General features: G+C 56.6%; 1 protein-coding gene across 2 annotated transcripts in view; it reads left to right on the forward strand.

Annotated features, from left to right (window-relative positions):
• GNAO1 (G protein subunit alpha o1) overlaps positions 1-19,271 on the forward strand; it is a 142,824-nt gene that overhangs the window by 102,363 nt on the left and 21,190 nt on the right. The gene's annotated exons all lie outside the window — the stretch shown is intronic.

The following is a 19,271-nucleotide window of genomic DNA, read 5'->3' on the forward strand; positions in this document are numbered from 1 at the left end:
GAGTTAGGCTCAAGTCAGTTTCTAAGATTCTTTTATTTTTTTTCGGTGAAGGCAGACATTCTCCACTTTTCTGTAGTTCATATTCCTTCTTCCACTTTCATTTATGACCCTCCAAACCAGGGAAATTCCTAAAAGGAACGAACCTTAGAGGTTTTGAAATTAGATCATAAAATAATCCCTTCACCCCTGCAAACAACCCTACACAGATGTGATTCGGCCTCAGGATTTCCCTGACCACCCATCCCGGACGGGGGAGCTGGCTGTCCCTGCACGTGTGCTCCACACGTGTGGTCCCAGTATGCAGCTGGCGTGTGCTCCACACGTGTGGTCCCAGTACGCAGCTGGCATGCGCTCCACACGTGTGGTCCCAGTACGCAGCTGGCGTGCGCTCCACACGTGTGGTCCCAGTACGCAGCTGGCGTGCGCTCCACACGTGTGGTCCCAGTACGCAGCTGGCGTGCGCTCCACACGTGTGGTCCCAGTACGCAGCTGGCGTGCGCTCCACACGTGTGGTCCCAGTACGCAGCTGGCATGCGCTCCACACGTGTGGTCCCAGTACGCAGCTGGCGTGCGCTCCACACGTGTGGTCCCAGTACGCAGCTGGCGTAGGTAGGCACCAAGGGAGGACGCTGGGCACCCTCTCCTCCAGGTGCTCTGAGGAGGACACCCAGGACAGCGTCCTATTTCTGTCCACACCTGTGGCGTCTCAGCTCCTCTCATGACCGATCTTGCCCTGTGACCCAGCCGTCCGGGGTTCCCGTCAGGTTGAACAGAGACCTGAGAACAAGCTCCAGGCAGTCTCTTCTCTGCTTCCCGACGGCTCACCCTGGGGTCGCCGGGCCTGCCCACACCAAGGAGACAGCCCTCCGTGCTTATCGCAGCGTGTGGCCTGGATTCACTATTGCTCCATTCATTCCACAAGCAGCACTTTGTACGTGAGTTATCCTCGTCGGCAAAGCGGACTCAGTCTCCCTGGGAAGACACTGTCCGTCAGCCACCAGGGCAGGGCAGCCAGCCGTCTAGGCGTGGAAGAGTGACAGCTGAGTGAGGAGGGCAGGGTGGGGCGTGGGGGGGCTGGCCAGACGCATCCAGGCTCCCCAAGGGGAGAGACGTCCAGGAAGAGTTGTGCTGAAGGAAATGGAAGAGAGAACCCCCAGCTGACCTCCCCACCTGCCTTTCCCAGTGTGCTCACCCAGTGTGCTCCCGCCCCTGGGGCCGGAGCCGGGCAGGAGGCCCCGAAGGCGGTGGAAGGCTGAGGTGTCTGCAGACCTGCAGATGAGCTTCCAGCCTCCCCTCCACCTTATGCGGAGATAAAAATAACAACAAAGAGGGAAATGTCCTAGAGAAATTACCTTGAAACCCAGGAAACATGAAACCAAGCTCCATCTAATTAAGATGACATTTTAGGGGGGTTGGTTGGGGGAGACCTGGGTGGCATTTTAAATTGCAAGCTGATTGTGTAGCCTCTCTAATTTTGGTTCTGAGCAAAGTCTCCAATTGGAACAGAAGACCCGACTTCAAAGGGGCCGCCTGCTGCTGGCCAGGCCCAGGGAGCGAAAGGAGCTGCGTGGGGCCTGTGGGCACAATGTGGCCGGGACTGGAGCAAAGGCTTGGGGCCTCAGGGGGCCCCAGCCCTGGGAGCCTGCTGCGCCTTTAGCGGATCAGTGCAGCCGCTCCTGCTCCTGGGGGACAGCTGATTGAGGCCGTGGCCTTGTCCTGGAAGAGTGAGCTTTTGTCCAGTCTGGGCCATCCTAGGGACACTCACGGGGCAGAGCTCTGGCCTGGGCTGGTCCCAGGTGTCCTCCCATCCCGGTCTCCCTGCTGCTATACACACAGGGCCTCTTGGGAGGGGGCTGCTCCCTGCAGGGAGCCTGTGAGGTTCACCAGGCCGGCTTCCTCCCAGGATCAAGGAAGAGGCAGCCCAGTCCCCTTCAACTTAGAAGGCGTGTGGATGGGCCCCCGGCTGGCCCAGGATGACGCCCAAGGCACAGGATCCTGTCTCCTGCTCTCTGCACGAAGCAAGAGGGCTTACGTGGACTGGGGTGACCTGGGGGCAGTGTCCCAGCACCCAGAGAGACAAGGACAGTGGCTTGGGGGTCGCAGAGTCAGACGCAAGTTTTAGGATGTGGTGCTGGAGCGTGAGTGTAGGGAGGGGACACGAGAAGGCCCCAGAGGAGTGAGGTGCAGGAGGCGGGGTGCAGGCGGAGAGACAGGACCAGACCCCATACCCTCCTTCTTAGCCAGTCAAGCCTAATGTGGGGTGTGGGGCAGAGGGATTTTCCTTTTGGGGGTTTTGCCCAAGTTCATTTGGTGTCCGGGTGGGCCATAGAGGCTTGGGCGGCAGTCCTGGATTTGATAGGTGGTGCCCAAGAATAAGTTGTCCTGGTGCCGTACAGGCCCTGCATGACGGACAGCCCACCTCCTGGAGGGGCAAGTGTCAGCTCAGCCACTGGGCTGCTGGGGACGGTGGACAGGTGGGGGGTCCCTCCGTCATCCTTCCCTCTCCCCTCCCTCCCTGCTGAGCCTACCTTCCAGCTCCCTTCTAAGAGGAAGTTGGCAGCTAGGAAACCAAAGGTCACCATGACAACAAAGCTCTTTAGCAGGCAGAACCCCCAGTGCCCCTGCATCTGTCTGGCAATGTGGGGCCATCATTGCTCCACAGGGGAGGCCTCAAGTTGACTGCTGGGTGTGGGGAGCTGGGAGGCAGGCCCACTGGCCCCCACCCCAACAGCCAAGGCTGGGTGTGGGGAGCTGGAAGGCAGACCCACTGGTCCCCCACCCCAACAGCCAAGGCTGGGTGAGGGGAGCTGGGAGGCAGACCCACTGGCCCCCCACCCCAACAGCCAAGGCTGGGTGAGGGGAGCTGGGAGGCAGACCCACTGGCCCCCACCCCAACAGCCAAGGCTGGGTGAGGGGAGCTGGGAGGCAGACCCACTGGCCCCCCACCCCAACAGCCAAGGCCAGGAAGGAAGGCACAGACTCCGTGCCTGCCTCGTGCTGCGGACTTCCCACGTGGATGGGGCTTCCCACGTGGGTGAAGAGCACAGATCTGAGCTCGCAGGAAGGATGAACACACCAACTGTGATCTCAATAGTTATTAACTTCTTTTAGTGCACATTCAAAAAAGACAAAAACTGGCGTATCCAATGTCCTTTTGCAGGTATTATTGTTAGTAATACGAAATTTCCTCTCTCCTATAATGGAGTTTAAATAGATTTTAAAAAAGGCCAAAAGGAAAATATTAAGTAAATTATTGTACAGGTGATATATAAACACAGCCAAAATTCACCATCAGCTCTTGAGTGTCAACCGGGTGCCACGCAGCGTTCTGTGGACACAACGGCAGACAGAAACTGTGCCCGCAGTCAGTGCGGGAGAGAGAGGCCGGGCAGAGTCGCCGCTGGGCACGGCTTTCTCTCGGGTGGGGAGGGCGGAGGGAGCACAGGCTCTCTGATCCTCCGCAAAGCGGCCCTGGCCCCTGCCCTCTGCCAGCTGCAGTCTTACTAAGAGGGCAAGCAATTGCCTGCTGATGCCATGGAGGAGGAACGGGACCAGATAATCCATCATCTAGGCCCTAGATTCTAGGGCAGTGGTAGTCAACCTGGTCCCTACCACCCACTAGGGGGTGTTCCAGCTTTCATGGTGGGCGGTAGCAGAGTAACCAAAGTATTGATATAAATAAAAAGATAGATTTAACTATAGTAAGTTGTTTTATAAAGATTTATTCTGCCAAACTTAGCGAAAATCCGACATAAAGTACTTGGTAAGTAATTATTATTATATGCTTTCACTTGCTATAATTCTACATTATAAATTTTATAAAGTAAAGTTACTTCCCTACTTTATAAATCACCATTACTGTGGAACCGGTGGGCGGTTAGAAAATTTTACTACTAACAGAGATACAAAAGTGGGCGGTAGGTATAAAAAGGTTGACTACCCCTGCTCTAGGGCTACACAGAAGCTGGATATCACATAGGGAACAAAACTCAGAAGAGAAGGAACAGGAGCAGGATGTGTCAGTAAGAGCAGCACTAGCTGCTGCGACAAACACACCTCTAGCGTCTCATGGTTCAAATGCATCAGAAGGCCATTTCTTGCTCATCTGACAGCCTCGGGCAGGTACTCTGGGTGGGTGGACGGCTCTCCTCCACACAGTGACTCATGGACCAGCTCCTCTGTCTCCTGGCACACACTCACCCCCCCCAGAACTTTGTTATCCTTTGCACCCAAGGGGCACACTCACATCTCAAGAGCCTCAGCTTAAAACTAGTGCACTTCACGCTCACACTCCCTTGACTCCAGCTCAGTTATGTGGCAGGCGGTGGCCTGCAGGGTAGTCCCTAACCCAGGGGCCACCCGAGAGCTGAAATCCAGCCTGTCTTCCCCTTGGCAGACCATGTAGTCGAACCCAACCCAGATGCTATACGGGCTGGCTTGTGCCCTAGCCGGGTCAGGGGGTAAGAGGGCACAGAGGAGGCATGAGAGGCGTGCGGGAGAGACAAAGAAGAGGAAGTGCCTTGGTGGGGAGGGGGACCTGGGCCCAGGTGGCACCAAGTGGGCTCTGTGGCCCTGCAGTTTCAGGGACTGAGGGTCAGCCTGAGCCAGTGCTCTGCCCCTCCCCAGCTGCGTGGGGGGTTCCATTGCTGACCTTCTCACTCGGGGTTCCATTGCTGACCTTCTCACTCAGTGAACCCCATGCGGCTCTTCCCCAGCGTTGGGCAAAGTGGAGACCGCAGACAATGCCCACTGGGCATCTGACCACCCTCCCATGCCCAGGTCTGTGCAGCTGGGGCCTTGTCTGCCCCCGTGCCCATGGTCACCCAGTGTTGATGCTGCGGAGATGAGAATGTAGGCAGGGCAAAGTCAGGAGGGTACCCTGATCCCAGGCCTTGGGGAAAGCTGCCCAGGGAGTACAACCTGGGCTGGCACAGCTCCTGTCCACCTGGCCCCCAGCTGGACGCAGACCTTGCCAGGAACAGCACAGCTCTCCCTCTCCCTCCCCTTAACCTTCCCCCTCTCCCTCGCCCTCTCCCTCTCCCTCTCCCACCCCTTAACCTTCCCCCTCTCCCTCCCCCTCTCCCTCTCCTCTCCCTCTCCCTCCCCCTCTCCCTCCCCTTAACCTTCCCCCTCTCCCTCGCCCTCTCCCTCTCCCTCTCCCACCCCTTAACCTTCCCCCTCTCCCTCCCCCTCTCCCTCTCCTCTCCCTCTCCCTCCCCCTCTCCCTCCCCTTAACCTTCCCCCTCTCCCTCTCCCTCTCCCTCTCCCTCTCCTCTCCCTAAACCTCTCCCTAAACCTCTCCCTCTCCCTCCCCCTTCCCCTCCCCCCTCTCTCTCCCTCTCCCTCGCCCTCCCCCTCCTCCTCTCCCTCTCCCTCTCCCTAACCCTTTCCCTCCTCCTCCCCCTCTCCCTCTCCTCTCCCTCTCCCTCTCCCTAACCCTCTCCCTCCTCCTCCCCCTCCCCCTCCCCTCCCCCCCTCTCTCTCCCTCTCCCTCTCCCTAACCCTCTCCCTTGCCCCTCCCCCTTCCCCTTCCCCTCCCCCTCCCCCTCTCCCTCCCTCTCCCCCTCCCTCTCCCCTCCCCCTCTCTCTCCCTCTCCCTCTCCCTCTCCCTAACCCTTTCCCTCGCCCTCACCCTCACCCTCCCCCTTCCCCTCCCCCCTCTCTCTCCCTCTCCCTCGCCCCCCCTCCCCCTCCCCCTTCCCCTCCCCTCTCTCCCCCTCTCCCTCCCCCTCCGCCTCCCCCCTCTCTCTCCCTCTCCCTCCTCCTCCCCCTCCCCCTCCCCCTCTCCCTGCTGATGTGATGGGAGAGACAGGCCCCAGGGGCTTGGCTCAGCCCGAGCCTCCCTGTCCCCTGCTCCTCTCCCACAGCCAGGCACCAGGGGTCGGGGCAGCTGGCCTCCAGCGTGGCCCCACTGTGCCTTCCCCCTCCTGCCCTGTCCAGGGCCGCCTACCAGGACCTCTCTGCCAGGCCCAGCTGGTACACAGCCAGGGGGCCACTTGGTCTTGCCCATGTTTTAGTTGATGGGAATATCTGTCACCCTTGTTTTTACACGTGTCGCTGCCCCACCTGCCTCATGTAAACACTGCCAGAGTTAGCGCACGAACACTGGGTCCCCAGGTGGTCACCTGCCAGGCCCCCTAAGAGCTCTGTCCCCTGAGCAGCAGGGCTGAGGACAGCGAGTGACGACAGAAGAGGGCGTCCCAGGTGCCCGCTTCCCAAGACCCCTCAAGGCCGAGTCAGCGGGCCAGGGCTCCGGCCTGGCGCTGCCTCAGGCTTGCTGGGTGACCTCGGACAAGGCCCCACTTGCTTCACCAGGCCTCAGTTTCCCCTTGGGAGCTGAGGTGGGTACACCAGAGAGAAGTTGTGCTCTGTGGTGATTATAGAACGTAGCCCTGGAGCCAGCCAACCAGACTTCAAATCCCAGCTCTGCCACCTACCTACCCAGTGACCTTGGACCAGTCTCCTGCCCTCGCTGAGCTTTGGTTTCTCTGATGACAAAAGGAAGAAGGTGATAATAGCTGTGAACATTAAATGAAATAAGGCCAAGGGAAGCGCTTGCTAAATGCTAGATACTGTCATCTCCTAGGGCTCTTCCTGAGTACCGGCTTTCTGAGCGGGGGTGTGTGTGAGTGTGCACATGCGTGTGAGTTGGTGTGTTGCCAGCTCCAAGGCTCAAGTAGAAACTGGGCTGGTTGGCTTGGCCTTCCCTGGCCCCTGACCACAGTCCCCAGAGGCCACCAGCCTGAGGTGAGATGGGACTGGGGCCACCGCATTTACTGACATGGGCCCACTCCGTCAGAGCAACTCCTTCCTCTCTCTCAGCCTGAGAGCCCCAGGTAGGAAGTCGGAGGCTGGGGCTGGTCCATCCTTCCCACTCCCACCTGGGCCCCCGGCTGACAGAGAGGGAAGGGCCTCGGGCCGAGCGCTTCCCGCAGAAAACAGGACACTGCTGTGGTTTACTCCTCCCGTCCTGCTTCATTGTGGGTATTCTCATGGATAACTTTTATCCAGAATACTTCATACAGAGTTTTCAAAGGGACACGAAGTCTATAAAGTACAAAGATGTGTCTGAGAAAGGTAACAAGTGATAGTCATCAGGTGAAACAGGACATTGGCCAAAGGTGTTGGGGATAATGTTTGGGAAAGATGACCTGGTCAGCAGTTCTCAAACTTCCTGGTTTTGGAACCCCTTAACAGTCTTTTAAATTGAGGGCCCCAGTAAACAATTTTTTTACATAAATTATAGCTATCAACCTTTATGGCATTGGGAAATTAAAACCAAGAAAAATTTAAACTTTATTCACTTAAAAATAACTGTAATCAGTCTATTGCACTTTTATATAAATAAAACTTTTATGAAAAATCACTATATTTTCTAAAAATATTTTAGTAAGAAGAACATCATTGTTTTACATTTTTGCAAATAGGGGTCAGCTCAGTTCTCACGTGTGCTTCTGTGTTCAATCTGTTGAGATGTGTTGTTTTAGCTGAAGAATATGAATAAAATTTGGCCCCACACACACATGTAGTTGATAAAGAAGAAGTATTTCACTAGCCTTTTCAGATAATTCTTCTTTGAAGCTCACGCAAATGGGGCCAATGGTAGTTTCTTAAAGGGTAGCTGCGATCTGAAACTCTACCAATGACCCTTTCCTGTTCTGCCTGTTAAAACTCACTGGTCTCTTCCACCAGTGGTGCTGGAGCAACTTGACATCCACGTGCAGAGAAAATCTGAAGACACATCTTACACCCTTTGCCAAAACTGACTCACAATGAACTGTAGACCTAAATGTAAAACACAGAACTATGAAACTCCGGGAAGATACGTTAGGAAATCTAGATAGCTTTGAGTATGACAGTGCCTTTTTAGATACAACAGCAAAGACACGATCCACCACTGAATAAAAAACTTCTGCTCTGCCAACGGCAATGTCAGGAGAATGAGAGGACAAGCCACAGATTAAGAGAAAACGTTTGCAAGAGAAAGACAGCCGATTGAAACTCTTTTATCCAAAATATACAAAGAACTCTTAAAACTCCACAGTAAGAAAACAGACAACCCAATTAAAAAATAGGCCAAAAACCCTAACGGAAAACTCACCAAACAAGATATACAGATAGCAAATAAGCATATGAAAAGATGCTCCACATTGTCTGTCATCAGGGAAATGCAAATTAAAACAATGAGAAACCACTCACTACACACCTATCAGAATGGCCAAAATCAGGAGCACTGACAACACCAAATGCTGGTGAGGATGTGGAGCAACGGGAATGCTCATTCATTGCTGGTGGGAACGCAAAGGGCGCGGCCACTCTGGGAGACGGTTTGGTGGTTTCTTACAAAACTGTACACACTCTTACCCTATGATTCAGTAATCGTGATCCTTTGTATTTACCCCAAAGATGGGAAAATTTATGTCCACAGAAAAATCTGGGTGTTTATGCAGCTTTATTCATAAATGCCCGAACTTGTAGGCAATCAAAATGTCCCTTAGGAAGTGAATGGATAAATGAACTGTGGTGTATACAATGGAATATTTCTCAGCACTAAAAAGAAACAAGCTATCAAGCTATGAAAAGACATGGAGGTAGCTTAAATGCATATGACTAAGTGAAAGAAGCCAGTCTGAAAAGGCTACACACTGGATGGTTCCAATTATGTGACATTCTGGAAAAGGCAAATCTGTGGACACAGTAAAAAGGTGAATAGTTGTAAGGATAGGGGGAGACGGGAGAGATGAACAGACAGAGCACCGAGAATTTGGGGGACAGTGAAAATACTCTGTACGATACCATAATTACAGATACAAGTCATACATTAGTCCAAACCCATGGAATATACAGAACCCAGTGAACCCTACTGTTAACTGTAGACTGGACGGTTATGACGTGTCAATGTAGGTTCCTCCTTGGTTAAAAAAAAAAAAGTGTATCATTCTGCTGAGTGGTGTTAATAATGGAGGAGGCTATGCATTGGTAGGGTATATGGGGAATCTGCTGAGTGATGTTAATAATGGAGGAGGCTATGCATTGGTAGGGGTATATGGGGAATCTGCTGAGTGATGTTAATAATGGAGGGGGCTATGCATTGGTAGGGTATATGGGGAATCTGCTGAGTGATGTTAATAATGGAGGAGGCTATGCATTGGTAGGGTATATGGGGAATCTGCTGAGTGATGTTAATAATGGAGGGGGCTATGCATTGGTAGGGGTATATGGGGATCTGCTGAGTGATGTTAATAATGGAGGAGGCTATGCATTGGTAGGGGTATATGGGGATCTGCTGAGTGATGTTAATAATGGAGGGGGCTATGCATTGGTAGGGGTATATGGGGAATCTGCTGAGTGATGCTAATAATGGAGGAGGCTATGCATTGGTAGGGTATATGGAGAATCTGCTGAGTGATGTTAATAATGGAGGGGGCTATGCATTGGTAGGGGTATATGGGGAATCTGCTGAGTGATGTTAATAATGGAGGTGGCTATGCATTGGTAGGGTTATATGGGGAATCTGTACGTTTCTTTCAATTTGTTGTAACCCTAAACCTGCTCTATAGAATGAAGTCTTTAAAAGAATCTATTGGTTCACTCTGCCCTTTGAATGAATCTCTTATCCACACGACTGTTAACGTCATTTTAGTCATTTGGAAAATATTGGTTCGCTGAGTTACGCAGAGCTTCCAAATGTTGACACATTTCAGTATACGGTATCCACAACTCGCATCTGTTAACTGCAATGCTGATTTACCATATAAAAAGTCTCTAGGGCCTGGCCTGTGGTGGCGCAGTGGATAAAGCGTCGACCTGGAACACTGAGGTTGCTGGTTCAAAACCATGGACTTGCCTGGTCTGGTCAAGGCACATATAGGAGTTGATGCTTCCTGTTCCTCCCTCCTTCTCTCTCTCTCTCACTCTTTCTCTCCTCTCTAAAATTAATAAATAAAGACTTAAAAAACAAGTCTCTAGGTATTGGGAAGCTATTAGGCTGACAGTGGTAAATACAAGCTCTCCAAAATTCTCGTGTTTCCCTTGAAAACTGGAATTCTTTTATTTCAGTAATATGTTTGTTGTTTTCCTTGAAGTGATAGGCTCACTTGGTTCATTTTTAGCAAATGTCTGCCAAAGACCCAAGTCTGAATCACCACTGTTGGTCAGGCATTCTTTCATGTAACAGTGGTGTCCCGTGAAGAAAGGGACAGTCGCAGCCAGCAGCTCTGTTTTCCAAGTGTCTGTCTCTAGATAATTCTCATCCTTCAGTCTGCAGAAGAAGAGGTTTATGCGTACTTCCCATTTCATCACACAAAAGATGTGTACTCAGGGGGAGAGGGTTATTTAATTCATAATTTTTACTATATCAAGGGCATTCTTATGCACGGTGGCAAAGACTACAGGGTGGAGCAAAAGTAGGTTTTCAGAGGTCCATATGCGAAATAACACAATAATTAATAAATAATAATACAAGCATAAGCTCTGTGTCGCATATTCACGACTATAAACCTACTTTTGCCACACTCTGTACAATGGCAACTTAGTCTGGGGCCCCTGCTTCCGGCTAAGGGGCTAGCAGTTTTATTTACTATTGCTTTTGTGCTTAGAAAGACAAATAATGTATTAGTATTGTTTAAAAAAAACCAGTTTTGATCCTATGAACCCCTAAAAGGGCCTCAGAGACCTGCAAGGGTCCACAGACCTCCCTGATTTAGCCAACGTCTTCTTCCTTGTCCTCTTGGGAGCATTGAGACCCCGAGAGGAGATGAGACTCGCCCAGGGTCCCAGAGCCGATCCGAGGCAGAATGTAGGCTGAATCCCACTTCTGACACCCCACGCATTGCTCCATTCGGTGTCCCTGGGACCCTAGAAGTAGGGTGACATGCTCCTTTTAGAGGGAAAAAAAAAGTACCTGATCACTAATAGGTGGTGTAGCAACTGACGTCTCCAGTGAGGGGACGAGGAGACAGGAAGGGGTGCCGATGAATGACCCTGAGGACAGGTGCCCATCCGCCAGACCTGGTATCCTTAGGGCGTGCCCGTCTCCCCTCACCCCTGCCTTGTGTGCTGTGTTCCCGCACCCATCTCTGCTCTTCCATAATTGTGCCGCTCATGTCTCGCAGCCGAAGCGGCTCTAATTAAACTATTCAACGTCGTCACTTGGTGTTCTGAAGAGACGAGGTTGGCCATTGTCACTTCTCTCTCCCTTTGACTGAGCTCCATGTGGGTAATTTCATTCTGCCCTTGTTCGTTTCTTAGAAGTTTAGCCGATCCAATTTTGGTTCTTTTCTCCTATATTAGAACAGGGAGCTCAGGAAAAGAGGCAGAGGGCGAGGGCATCGCAGATTTGGACATTTCTGTCGCGTTCACCTCGAAGGTTACTTCTGACTGAGTAGTGCCCGGCTGGCAGTTCAGCTGCCCACTGCCCCCGTCGGAGAGGTGCCGGGAGGCACAGACTGGCGGGTCTGGACCACCGAGGGGAGAACAGGAGCCACGAGACCCTGGCACCCCATAAGGCCGTCCCAAAGGGACCGAGGGTTGGGACTTTGGACAAGTGGGCATCCCCACTTCATTCTTGGGCGTCCGGGGTGAGCCGAGTGGTGACATAAGCACACAGTCTGCCCCTGAGGGCCCAGAGCAGCCTCCATCCCGCGTCCCATCCCCCCCCCTCCGGCACTGCTGGTCACCCACCTAGAATACCCCTCCGCACTCCCTCCAGCAGGCCGACCTCTGTGGGCTCTGGTCCCATTCCACACTGACCTCGGCGTTTTCCTGCTCCGAAGCAGTGGCCTGGCCGCTTCCCTTTACTCTGCCCATCTCCCCACTGCCCGCGCAGGACCCCCTTCTGGGGCCGTGTTAGGAGACACGGGCAGTGGAGCGGTTTCGTCTGAGGAGGGCAAAGCTGGGGAGGGGCCGCAAGCTCAGTGCCCAGGAGACAGCCGTGTGCCCGAGGAGCCAGCGGCCTGGAGGGCACAGGCAGCGTGGACGGCCCTGGCCCCACGCGCAGACAGCATCTCAGCAGGTGCCGTGAGGGCAGAGTCCTCACCCCTCACTGCGGCCCTGCAGTGGGGGCCTCCCCCCCCCCCCCGCGGTGTGCAAGCTCACACCCATGGCCCATCCGTGTAGGCAGGAGGCTGTTCTGAGTTTCATGTCGAAGGGCCGCATGGGTCTCCAAGGCCCACCACTGTCCTCAGGCCCTGCGGGTGCTGGAGGGGCCTCTGATCTAACCCCAGGACCCGCGGCTTCCTGGCACGGCGCTCGGCTTTGCTCGGGCTCTCTGCCCTTCCTCCTGAGCTCTGTCCTCGGGGAGGACCAGGGTCCAGACGGAGCCCTACCTTCTGGGCACAGCCCATCTGCCAGACGTACCCCACTCGCCCCCGCCCCCCACAGCTCGCTGTCTCCCGGAGGCCAAGACCGTCCTGGATGGCGCCGTGTGGGGTGTTCTGTCCCCACAGCTTGTGCGTGATGCATCTGATGGCCGCGCTGGACTGCAGGGTTGCGTGGGCAGGGTTCAGTTCCCACCGCTGCTCTGTGCCCGGCACCCAGCCCTGGTCTCCACCAGCCTGGACGGAAGGCACACTCACGGGCCTGGCACTAGCACTGGCTCCTGCTCACCTCGGGCCGGGCAGGAAACCACACCAGTGACGGGACTGCCAGGCGTTTTCAAGGGGAAGCTTGTAGGCGTCAAGTGTGGGAGTCAGTGACAGGGCCTCGGAGGACTCAGGCCACACAGCCACTCCACAGCCCCCAGTTCTTGAAAAAGCCAGCAGAAAAGGCTGCTTCTGGAAGATCCAAGGGTTTCGAGGCTGCAGGGGTGTGTGATTCTTCCGAAAGTGAGGTCCTTCAGAAAACCCAAGCCCACCCCATTTCCACAGGAGGCCTGGGCCCCAGACAGAGAAGGCTGTCAGAGGGGCTCAGGACACATCCTGAAGAATCCAGAAGTTTGGACCACACATCCTGAAGAATCCAGAAGTTTGGACCACCTTCTGCCCCAGCTGGAGATCTTCCTTAGGAGACCACCGTCCCTGACAAAGACGGGGCCTGGGAGAGAGGGGAGCAAAGCCAAGGGGCAGCTCTCCCCTGCTGTGTCCAGGGTGCTGGCTGACGAGCTGGGGAGACTCGGGCAACATGTTCTCTTTATGCCAAATAGGAAAGTTCTCAAGGCCAAGATGCTTAGTAGTGGTCGTCCAAGGGGACGGTGAGTAAATGGGTGGACGGGGAAGTGGGTGGCTTGCTAACTCAACGAGGGGTGGAAGAAGTAGGCCCACAAATGAACGATTAAGGGAGAGCCAGATGCTGTGGAGGGACAGAGGGAGGACGGGTGGGTGTGGAGTGAGTGCTGGGTGGACGCGGTGGCTGATGTGACCGCTGGTGGATGGTACGTGGGTGGACGCATGTTTGACAGGTATGCCTCCTAGCTGGGTTACGGGGACAGGTGGACAGAGGGCTGAGGAAAGGGTGGGTGGATTTGAAAGGAGGCAAGACAGGAAACAGCGCCAAGTCCTGGGCTCTGCTGCCGGATACTCCCAGGGAACCAGGAAGGCTCCCTTCCCTGAGGCCAGAGGTACCCCTAGGAGGTCCCAGCGCCCCTCGGAGACCCTGAGGACTGACATGCTGTTGCGCGGGTCTCGCTAAGACCCCTAAGCCCAAGTGAAGCGAAGAAAGAGCCCCACGCAGGTCTGGTCCCCAACCCCTAAATGTCTGTAGAGCCCCAATTATTGTCACTACCAAGGACACCTCACAGATGTCTGAAATGCTTCCGGGTGGCATCACCTCCACTGAGAGTCATAGTTAGGGAGCTCCGGGCCAGCCCAGGGCCAGGAAAGCAGGCCCCTGCCTGGGGTGGGTGGGGGTCCTCTTTCCACCACGCCCCACTGTTCTGAGGCCCAGCTGCAGAGGGAGGAAGGGAGGGGCGCCTCCCAGGGTGTGAGGGGGAACGGACGCTGCACTCCCGAAGCGTCGAGGCCTGGGCGCCCTGGGTCCCAGGGTGCTGCCTGTTTCCTGCTTCTGCCATTCCCCACCTGCTAGAACTGCAAGACCCCGGCCGGGCCTCTAACAGTCGGGGTCTTTCTGCCCTCTCCCCTCGAGGAACAGGGTCAGCAGCCAAGGAAGTCAGCTCTGCCCCATGGGCCTGGCCCTGCCCTGCCTGGTCTCTTGGGCTGGACTTGACCAGCTCACGTTCCCTCTCCTCTTGGCTTATGCACTTCTGCCCCCTGGTGGGAGCCAGGGCAACTGCAGTGCACAGGGTGGGGCAGGGCGGATGGTGGCTTTTCCCTGCAGTCAGAGGACTGGTGTGTGTGTGTGTGTGTGTGTGTGTGTGTGTGTGTGTGGTGTGTGTACGCACTCATGCACTCACACTTCACTTGGCCTAAAAGATGAGAGATGGAGGAAAACTCTGAAAGGTTCAAAGCAGCTCCTCAAATGGAAGGGGTTATTACTGTAATTACTATGATTATTGTTATCAAGATTATCATGCGTGCCTGCAGTCTTGTACAAAGCAGGCCTCTTTTATGTTAGCTTGCTCTTTGTGTCTGAGGGCTCCATCTTTGCTCATAATAACCAACATTTTCAGGGCTTTTCATGTTGCAAAGCTGTGTTGCATCCTTCGCCTGTGTCAACTGCACAAACAACCCGGGGATGCGGGAGTGAATGAGACCAGAGGCTCAGAGAGGCTAAGAAGTCTGCCCAAGGTCACGCAGTAAAAAAGCTGCAAAGCCAGGATTTGAACCCAGGTCACCTCACTGAAAATTCCTATTTGTTTTCCCACCATCATTTTGCATCTCATCTCCTGGATGGGCAAAGACTCTTCATTACACTTGAGCTCCAAGCCTCTTTGTCACTGATGTTTATTGAAGAGTCCACATTGCCCTGAAGAGAAGGGAAGCATTTTTGAAGACTTGAGTGCTATAAGTGACGTTAGGCATCCCATCTAGATAATGAGGCTACCTGGGCACCTCCCTGGCAAGGCATGGAAAATGGGTTGCTGTCATTGGCAGTGGCTCAGCTGGGCTGATGCCAGCTCCCCTGGGTCACCACTTAGGCGCCTCCCACCTCCTGGTGCAGCACCGCCCGGCCATGTCTCTGGGAAGGGTGAACTGGGCAGGGCTGTCTGTGCCCAGCAGGTGGGAGCCAGGGTGGGCAGGCAGGCAAGTTCTGCGCCCTGGGAGCCATGCCCCTCCCCCTCATAGTATGGTTCTGGCTCTCCAGGACCAGCTGCTGACTGGAGAGAACTATCTAGAAGCCGAGTCCCTCACCCTAGATGCCAATGGACAGTCCCATGCTGCCACCTGGATCTCAGGTGTGCTACGTCCCAGGCACACTCATGCTCAGTCCCCAGATGCACATTCTCATGGCAGGAGGCCCCTGGCCTGTGCACCACAGAGGGGCCACTGCGTACTGTCAGCTCGGGGGCATAGCTACCCCCACCACACACTGGGCACCCTGCTCCCCAGCAATGGCCCAGAGCACCTGTTCCTGGGTGGCACCATTCTTAGGAGGCACCGTTCCTGGGAGGCATCATTCTTGAGAGACACCGTTCCTGGGTGGCACCGTTCCTGGGAGGCACCGTTCCTGAGTGGCACCATTTTTTGGAGGCACCGTTCCTGGGTGGCACTGTTTCTGGGTGGCACCATTCTTGGGAGGCACCGTTCCTGGGTGGCACCATTCTTAGGAGGCACCGTTCCTGGGTGGCACCGTTCTTTGGAGGCACCGTTCCTGGGTGGCACCATTCTTGGGAGGCACCGTTTCTGGATGGCACCGTTTCTGAGAGGCACCGTTCCTGGGTGGCACCATTCTTGGGAGGCCCCGTTTCTGGGTGGCACCGTTTCTGAGAGGCACCGTTCCTGGGTGGCACCGTTCTTTGGAGGCACCGTTTCTGGGTGGCACCGTTTCTGAGAGGCACCGTTCCTGGGTGGCACCATTCTTGGGAGGCACCGTTTCTGAGAGGTACCGTTCCTGGGTGGCACCATTGCTGAGTGGCACCGTTTTTTGGAGGCACCGTTCCTGGGCGGCACCGTTTCTAGGAGGCACCGTTCCTGGGTGGCACCGTTCTTTGGAGGCACCCTGTGCTGAGCTCCCCACTGCACCAAACGCTAGAGATGCCCCATTTGCACACGCCCTCCACCCCTTGCCCACCCTTCTCTCCGGATACTCACAGAGACGGTGGAGGGTGTCCCCCAGAGTCGTGGGGCTTCCCAAAAGCACCGCGCCTCTGCCTGGAGCCGCTTTGGGCCATTATAAGATAACATTGAACCAGAAAGGTTACACTGGCTACAAAGAAAAGAACTGCCTAAGCTGTTTCTAAATCATTGGTGTGCCACACAGACTCCTGCAGGTGTCCTGGGGAAGTCACAGCCTGTGCAGAGCTCCTGACCCTAACCCCGTAAGACTGGCACCTTGCCTGCGGTTCACATTCAGAAATGCACAGTCTGACCAGGGCTCCGAATATCCCACCCTTCCCACGCCCCGGTATCACGCGGGCGGGCGGGTTGACCTCCTCATCTCCTGTGGCCTCTCGGGCAGCGTGGGATGTGAGGGGCGCCACAGCCCCGACTCGGTGCCACCCCTGTGCTGGTGCTCGCTCTGAGCTCACAAGGCAGCCCATGAAAAGGGTACTACTGTCACCCTCGTTTCTCAGGTGACACTGAGTCTCAGAAAGATGAAGGCTGTCTCTGCTCAGGCTGAGAGCAGGCCGAGGTGGCCCTGAGCCTGTGGCCAGAGCCCCCAGAAGATGGCAGGAGCACCGAGGGGGTGACCAAAGGGCGCCATCGGAGGGGCTCCTCAGAGGGTCTGGGTGGCGTGGGAGCTGGACATTCAACCCTGGCCAGCCCCAGCGGGGAAGTGGCAGGCCTATACATCTGAGGGCGTGGCAGTCACGATCTCGGTCACACGCAGGGGGCCCTCCTCCCCGGGCCCTCTCCCCTTCTGCGCTGGCCAGCAGGGAGTGGTGGGAAGAGGGGCCCACTCCTCACCTCTGGGGCAGAGACCTGCCTTCCTGACCCAGGGCCGGCCCATCGCTTCCTACTGTGCCACCCGGGACATGTTACATACTTGCGAGGTGTCTTTCTCAGCGGCAGGAGTTGGGTTGTACAGGCGTTTAATGGCCGGAGGCCAGGCATGCTGGTATGTACCAGCAACCGAGTGGAAAATGTCCTGGTCCCACTAGGCTGTGCAAGGGCCCTGCCAGGTGCCCGTCAGTGAGCTGCCCAATTGCACTCCTGATGGGACGGCCCACAGGCCCCACCAGGCTGCCTGCAGTGGCCAGCTGGGAGGAGGGCAGTCAGGAGCCACATGGGCTGCAGGAGGAGGAGGAGCCTTCCCGGAGGAGGCTGGCTGCTGTGTGGGGAGCAGGCTGGAGAGAGCAGGAGGGAGGCAGGGAGCCCTGGGGCCAGGGGCAGCCAGGAGGGAGAGCGGGGGCTGGGACTCAGGGACGTGCCAGAGGCGACGGGGACAAGTGGGCTGACTGTAGTGGGTTTGGAAGAAAAGCCAGCAGGACAGCAGGCTCTGGAGGGGAGAGGGAGGGCCAAGGAGGCCCCGCTCCGGGCGTCCCCGGTGGGGCTTGAGCAGCCGGACCCGGGGGGTGGGGGGCTCCTACACTGGGCTGAGGGGAGAGGGAAGGCCAGGGAGGCGCCACTCTGGGCGTCCCCGGTGGGGCTTGAGCAGCCGGACCCGGGGCTCCTACACTGGGCTGAGGGGAGAGGGAGGGCCAAGGAGGCCCCGCTCCGGGCGTCCCTGGTGGGGCTTGAGCAGCCGGACCCGGGGCTCCTACACTGGGCTGAGGGGAGAGGGAGGGCCAAGGAGGCCCCGCTCCGGGCGTCCCCGGTGGGGCTTGAGCAGCCGGACCCGGGGGGTGGGGGGCTCCTACACTGGGCTGAGGGGAGAGGCAAGGCCAAGGAGGTGCCACTCCGGGCGTCCCTGGTGGGGCTTGAGCAGCCGGACCCGGGGCTCCTACACTGGGCTGAGGAGAGAGGGAAGGCCAGGGAGGCGCCACTCCGGGCGTCCCCGGTGGGGCTTGAGCAGCCAGACCCGGGGTTCCTACACTGGGCTGAGGGGAGGCAGAGAGGGAGGTGGCATCAGCACAAGACCTCTCACCACCCCCCACCTCACCTTGGTGACCATAAAGCTGGAGGGCAGCTCCAGACCCCGGGTGTCCTCTGGCCCAGAGTGCCCTGAGCTACGTGGCACACCTGCTGGGATGGGCACTGCCAAGCTCCAGGTCACACTGGGAGGGACGAGCGCAAGGTGGCTCTGTGGAAGCTTGCAGACTGTGCCCGTGCTGTGGCCTCCCTGTCAGGTGTCACGAGGCTCTGGGGCGCTCGGATTGGAGGGTGTCCCCCACTCAGCAGGAGGTCACTGCCCTGCCCGCCCCTCAGGCCCTGACTCTCTCCTCCGGATCTGGCAGAAACCTTGAAGGAAAGCCCCAAAGAGGAAGTTGGGGGGGTCTGGCTGGGTTTACCGGCACATTGCACAGACAGGCCAGGACGCTGGGACCCGGGAGAGGACGGAGCTCCCGAGGCCCCCCGGCCACCCGGGACACCGCCAGGTGCTGGCACTGTGCTCAGCCCCAGGTGGAGGTCCCACCCCTGCTCCCCACCCCTGCCGCCCTGAGGCTCTGCCTGCTGAGGGCACCAAGGCCCATGCCCCGGGGCCAGCTGTCCAGGGCAGTGCCCAGGGCAGGCCTAGATGCCGAAGACGCTCCTCTCTGACCTGGGAACCTGGGAGGCCAGGCCCTTCTGGTGGTCAGCTGAGAGTGACCCAGGAACCCCAGGTCTGGGGTCTGGGGTCTGGGGGCCTGGGTCTGGGCTGGCGTTGTGGACTTGGCCTGCTGGCCTCCAGGACAGAGCAGCTTCTTTCCCAGGGCAGGCGTACGGAGGGGACACAGCTGCCAGAACCCTCCCCCGTCGACCTTCTGCAGGGGACAGGCTCTGGCCTGTGAACCACCACTTAGCCGGACAGCTCGATTCTGGAAAAGTCTCCCAGAAGGTTTTGGTTCCACACGCCTTTGGGCAGACTCTTTTGTCAGCCACGCATCTTGCAGATGCTGACCTCATTTTCTTCATCTCTCCCACCCGAAGGCCACCTGCAAATTTCCAGCACCTCCCGCCCACTCCCTGAGCCACGTGCTGAGGGCTGGGGACTCGGGCTCTTCCCTGGCTCAGTCTGAAGGCGGGGTCGAAGAGGCTTGAGAGCAGAGCAATCATCTCGTACTAACTGTTGTGCCCACGAGTTAAGACCCCGATCCTGGGGGCCCCATGAGGTTAGGGAGATGGTGGGCCTGGCGC

This window comes from Saccopteryx bilineata, chromosome 9 (assembly GCF_036850765.1).
Source record: "Saccopteryx bilineata isolate mSacBil1 chromosome 9, mSacBil1_pri_phased_curated, whole genome shotgun sequence".
NCBI classification, from domain to species: Eukaryota; Metazoa; Chordata; class Mammalia; order Chiroptera; family Emballonuridae; genus Saccopteryx; species Saccopteryx bilineata.